General features: G+C 38.0%; 1 protein-coding gene across 1 annotated transcript in view; it reads left to right on the top strand.

Moving 5' to 3' along the window:
• LOC108789430 (neurexin-1) overlaps positions 1 to 6,000 on the top strand; it is a 706,321-nt gene that overhangs the window by 120,226 nt on the left and 580,095 nt on the right. The gene's annotated exons all lie outside the window — the stretch shown is intronic.

Below are 6,000 nucleotides of genomic sequence, written 5' to 3'. Positions count from 1 at the left end.
AATACCAGGTCAGATTCAGGTGTTTACATTGCTTGCATTTTAAAAATACATTTAAGAATGTAATAATGAATACCACTGTATTAATTTGTGTCATTTATATCTGCCTGAAGTTAAGATTTAAATTGTGTTAGCAAGCTAAGATGTAATAGACACCTCTATGAATTATGCATTTCCAAATTCTGCTGCATCCTGTGGACAGCGATAAGCCACACAGATAGATTACTACATTTACAGATATACAAAGCAATACCCTCTGTGCCTCTGAGGCCTGTTATTTATCATGTCCCCTTAACAGTTAAAGGTGAGCTATAGCCTGCTTGGCTGTATTAACCTTTGAATATAGTGTAATGAATCACCCTTCTGTCCATCTGTCAGGAAATGAGATTTCCATCAGATTTAAATACTCTGGAAAGACAAAATAAAAATTGCCTGGTATTACACAAGATGCTCTGGGGTATTCACACTGACAAACCCATCCTTTATGGAGGAAATCCTCCCACTCTTTGGTGTGTTGCTGTTGCACTAGTACTATACTGTATATGAGTATATCCACTGATACCTGGATATCAATATTCTCATTATCCCTGGTAAAGTGTAATCTAAAGACAGACTTAAATCCCACATCTGAACTCTGTGCTCTTTCCATCCAAAGCTCCCCCCTCTGATATTTTATGCACTGGGTCCTCTTCCTCTTAGGTCTTCTCCTAGAGGTGGATGTTCCTTGATGCATACTGATATCAACACTGCCCTCTGCATTATTAGGCTGTACATTAAGGGTTCAGCTCAGGGGGCCATGGCACCAGGGGTGAAATACCGCCAGTGCGGCCAGGGCCTGAGACTGTGGGAGGGGCCCAGTGAGGTCCAGTCCTGTGCAATCCACCACCCCCCACCCCCCCCGTGGAATATGGGGCAGTGCAGGGTCCCGGTGTTAGAACACCGGGGCCCACACTGCCGACTGGCGTCTAAGTAAGGGGCGGGTCTTCCTCTCCCGGCCGCGTCCCTAGTAACAGGTGGTGGGAGAGGAGAAGCATGTGTGTCACATGCCCGCCCCTTGCAGTGCACACACAGTCTGGCTCTGGCTCTAGACAGATGTTGGGCTCTGGGACCACTCTGGTTGCATGGTGCATATTGTGGCCTGAACTGGTTTTTAAGAACAACTGGGGGAAATTTAAAAGAAAAAATGTAGCCTGAGAGAAGCTTAAATTTAAATAAAAATGCTATAAAGTAGAGAAGATGGCATGAGACTTTGGTCCACACACAGAACCTGAAACCAAAATGTCTGCATGCTACTCTTCCTTCTTCATACTCCCATAGACTTTACTGTCTGACTAGCTCAGTTATTTGATTTCTATTCATTATTGAGTCTCTCACCAATAAGATTAGGAACGTTGGGAAAGTGTCAATTTCTCATGCCAATTCTGGGTCAGAAATTCAAAATATTGTAGTAGAAAGGTCCATGTGGCAGCCAGACAAGCAGCATTTGCACTAGAAGAACATCAATAGCAACGTTCTTTAATGAAATGTTTAATTTAATGCATATTTGTAGGCAGTTTTGGATAAGGAAGGTTTCGAAACCCTGTAAGATGATTGATTGATTTATGCCATCTGTGTTCTGTAGTGGAGATTTCCCTTAATTACCTGTCCAAAAAACACAACATGAGTCAACATGAAAGGAATTGTCTCTAAAGCAAAGGGAATTATCTTCACATCTGTCACAGGAACAGGTTTCCCTATTAGATTTCTCCTCACCTTTGGTGACTCCAACATTTTGAATTTCCCATCACTTTCTGTTTAAGTGACAATGGTCATCAGGACATATAGGTGAATCTACCCGATGATGACAAACTTAACAGAGGGTCTTACTCTTCCAAAACATAGAAGGGGCATATTTATAAAACAGTGAATATGACATAAACCAAACACTGCAGGAAAATTATTGCAATTAAAGAAAAAAAAATGCACAGGGAATATTCATATGCAGTAAATGTTTAGTGAATGTCACATTCACTGCTTTATAAATATACCCCTTTATCTCCTGTGTGGCTTCTCCTTAGTCTGCCATGGTTAAGCAGATCTTAATCAGGAACATGAAACAGTACAAATTTTCTGCCATGTGTTTCATGTATCAGTAATGATAATGCAGTGAAGGGGTGGGGCATAGACCCACCAAGTCTCCCACTCTCTCCCAGTATTCTTCTAGTTGGGCAGGAACCGACAACTAAGTATTTTGCTTGTCCAGTTTAGGAGATTGACTAATGTACATATAAGAAAATAATTAGGTTATATTAAAAGATCTGAATAGCGCTAACATTTTAAAGGATAGAAAAGTTCTTGTTTGTACTCAAGTTCTTCTTTAAATGAGACTAAAGCAAAATCTAAATAAGTGGGGGGAAAAACATCTTTAGACATTTGTTTCACACTGTACTCTTTAATTCCCAAGAATGCAGTTATGAGATAAAGTTAATTACAAATTAAAGTTAATATTTTGGGCTATATTTTTGCAGAGATCGAGCTTGGTAAGGAACAACGTAGAATGTGGTCAAAGTACATATTCCCTATTTCAAAAGTGGTTTGAGGAAAACAAAATTGCTGAAATAATAAATAATTGAAGAGGCTCATTAAAGCATACCTGTGGGAGTTGCCTTTTGGCTAGCTTTGGGAGTTGGCTTTGGCAGCATACCTGTGGGAGTTGCTTTGGCTAGCTTTGCTGTACAGTACAGCCAGCTAGGCAAGAACAGTGAAGGGTAGCAATATAACAGATGCAATGCTCTTTGTCCTCAGTGGCTCCATGACACATAGGGGGTGATTTACTAACCTAAACACACACACACACCAGGTGTGTGTGATTTTCACACAGCAAAATGTATTTATCAACCAAAAAGTCTCTAAAAGCATATTTCCACTAATGCCATATATGTAAAAATCATGCACATGATGCATATATAATGCTGCTTCACAGTTTAGACAAAAATGGTTAGCTCATGCATTTACATTCCTTGCATTCATCAACGCAAGCAACACAACATAGAGCTAATTTACCCAACATCACCTTGGAATTCCTTCAGGGCTTTGCACAACACACCTGCTGGGTGTGTACACATTACAAAGGTGTTTAGATTCCACCCATAGATCATGCTGGGAGGGAACACACTGCAGAGGTGTATACACGTTTGTGGTGTGTTTATAAGGTTAGTAAATCAACCCCATAGAGTCCAGCTTCTGTGAGTCTGCAGGATTCTTACCAGCATATGAGGCTTATATGAAAACTGTCCCTTAAGGGTGTTTAGTATAAATTAAGCCATCATTAGTGTGATATTGAAACAGCATACGTCCAGAATATTTAGTCAAGTTAATCCAGCTCAACATCTGAACTCTCACTCCCAAATCTGTAAAAAATATCTACGAAAAGAAGACACTGGAGAGGTTATCTAGACTTAATTTTGACTTAATAAATAATGGATAGCCTTATGCAATAAACTTCAAAGGGCTTTCATGGGCTTAGTAATGCTTCACACACCTTTATATTATTACAATATAGTTATTTTATCACCAGAATAAAGTGACTACAAAATTACTTTAGGCATAGCGAACACTCAGATGATGTAGTAAATCCATTATTTAGCTAGATGCTAATGTAGCTATAATTACAACAGTTATACAGTCAACCTCCAGTGTTCAGGTACCTATTTGCTGCAGGAATCCTTTGGTGTGTAGGGTGAAGGATGTGTATGTGAATACAAAGAGAGATAGAGCTTTTGCATCCCCTTACCTACTACATCACAGTTCTGAGTGCCTGAGCAACCTATTAACAATACCGACTCAAAAGTCAAGTTAGAAATAAACATCTTTTGGTATCTGCTCTGCAAAGTTTGCCTGCTAGGAACATGTTACAGGCTAATATAAGCAGACCTTATGTTTCTGAATTTTTTTCTATCATAGGCTCTTTATGCGTTCTGAATGGTCAGTAGAATTTTTTTGTAAGAATGTTGTCCTTATAATTTAATGTGTCAGGCCTCTGCAGAGAAATCTCTGCTTCAACACTGAGAGCAAGGGTCATCATCTAAGGCATTCTGTCAGGGGAATGCTTTTCTACCTAAGCTTTGGCTGTGTTCTAAAGAAAATGTAACTGTAAGACTTTTCACACCTTTTGATGCGCCTGGAATGCATGTAGCTGTTTTAAACTGAAAGTTCAATTGGACTTTAAGCAGCACTGTAATGTTTTGCATTTTTCCAATGATATAAAAGGAAATACATAGTAGTTTTAAAGGGAGATTAATCTTACCCTGTATGTATAGAACAGTTTTGCAAAGTTATGACAATGTAAATAGTTTCATTTTTCTGAAAATGTTACGGCATAATATGTACAGTAGTTAATATGGAAAACACTTTTTAGATAGAGGTCAGGTAAGAGTATTTTTTTACTTGACTCCAGTTAGAGGCTTATATAAATGAAAAGATCAAGAACTCACCAAAGCTATGGTGTGCTGAATAATCAGCTTAGCAATCCTGACATTGTTCTAGCAAGTTCAGGACCTCAATGTCATCCACAATCCATTTATCATAATACATTCAGGGGCTATGGGTGGAGATATGCAAATAAGCATCTTTACAGTTTTTCACCTTTCTTTCTTTTTATTATGGATACGGATAGCACAGGTCACAAATTTACAAATGTAATGAATTCAAAAAAACAGCTTAAATAGTCTCTAATCCAAAGAGACTTGACCTTAGATGGACAGCACTCAGAGTGATGGAGCTGTGAAATCAAAGGAGAGAATATCATTAAAAATAGGAGCCTTATATTATCCACAACGATTGAAATCAGCTTTAATAATTTATTTTGATTAAAGGACTGATTTGCATAATTGTTGCACACGTTGACGAGGTCATCATGGTAAACGCAGCTAAACATTATTTAAATGAACGTCCGGAAAAAGCACAGTAGGCTTTACTGTCTTTGTCTTCACCTTACATTTTCGTGCTCAGACTTTCATTCTTCACAATTGTACCTATAAACAAAAGGCATTCTGTGGAAATTCTGAGTATCATGCATGAAAGAGAGTGCCTTGAAATAATTTGTTTTCCACAATGTCTTGGAGCTTGTTCTCAGCGACACTTTTCTTGCAGCCTTGGTGGGTCTCTGTTGAGTGCCATTCTGCCGTCTGGGAGCCTATCTCTGCAGAAAGTTGCAGATAGTGTTCCTTTAAACCACATATGCAATACAGCTGCCCATGCAGACTGGTACACTTGAATCTGATCAGAAACTAGGAGAAAGTCCTTTATCTATTCTTATTCTGTACAGCCTTCTTTTTTATATACGACAACCCATACAGGATTAATCATAACAATTATGGGTAAAAAAATATAACTCCAACCTACAACATTTTGCAATACAGGCTAAGGTACCCATAAGGATGTAATGCCCTGTTTATGATACATTTTATTAAAAAAAAGACTGTGTGCTGATACCAGCATCAGAAAAAAACTAGATTGGCTAAACAAGAATTTTTAAAGCCTAGTTATTCTCTGTGGTTGGTGCAGAGATAATAGGAAACATCATATTACACATAACATGTGTATTTGTTTAGTCAGCCACAAATGAAATATATAGGGACCTTTAAGTGTTCTTGTGAGCTATAGTTTCCTCTAGGTGTACTTGTGCCTTGAGGTATGTACCTTTCCTTATGTACCTATACAAAAGTATAACAGTATGTAAACAATTTGGAATAACTAGCTCTTTATTATAAGTGCATTACACTAGCTGTGCTGTATGTACAGTTAGCCATGGGGTATACATCAATTATTTGAATGGTCCCTTCAAATATCCTAAAATTATGAATGAGCCCCTATTTTTTGTGAAAATTGATATATTAGGAGATACAGTATATGCCTTCTGTTCTAAGAAGACTCCACTGTCCTTTAGGTACCTACAGTATTATTATTTTGTATTCCTAATGGTTGGCAGTCAGATCATTACTTTATGTTATGAACAAATTATAT

The sequence above is a fragment of the Nanorana parkeri genome, unplaced genomic scaffold (genome assembly GCF_000935625.1).
Source record: "Nanorana parkeri isolate BGI_ZX_2015 unplaced genomic scaffold, ASM93562v1 scaffold396, whole genome shotgun sequence".
In the NCBI taxonomy this organism is placed as follows: domain Eukaryota; kingdom Metazoa; phylum Chordata; class Amphibia; order Anura; family Dicroglossidae; genus Nanorana; species Nanorana parkeri.
Note: the sequence above shows the minus strand (reverse complement) of the source record. Positions and strands in the feature narration are given on the sequence as shown.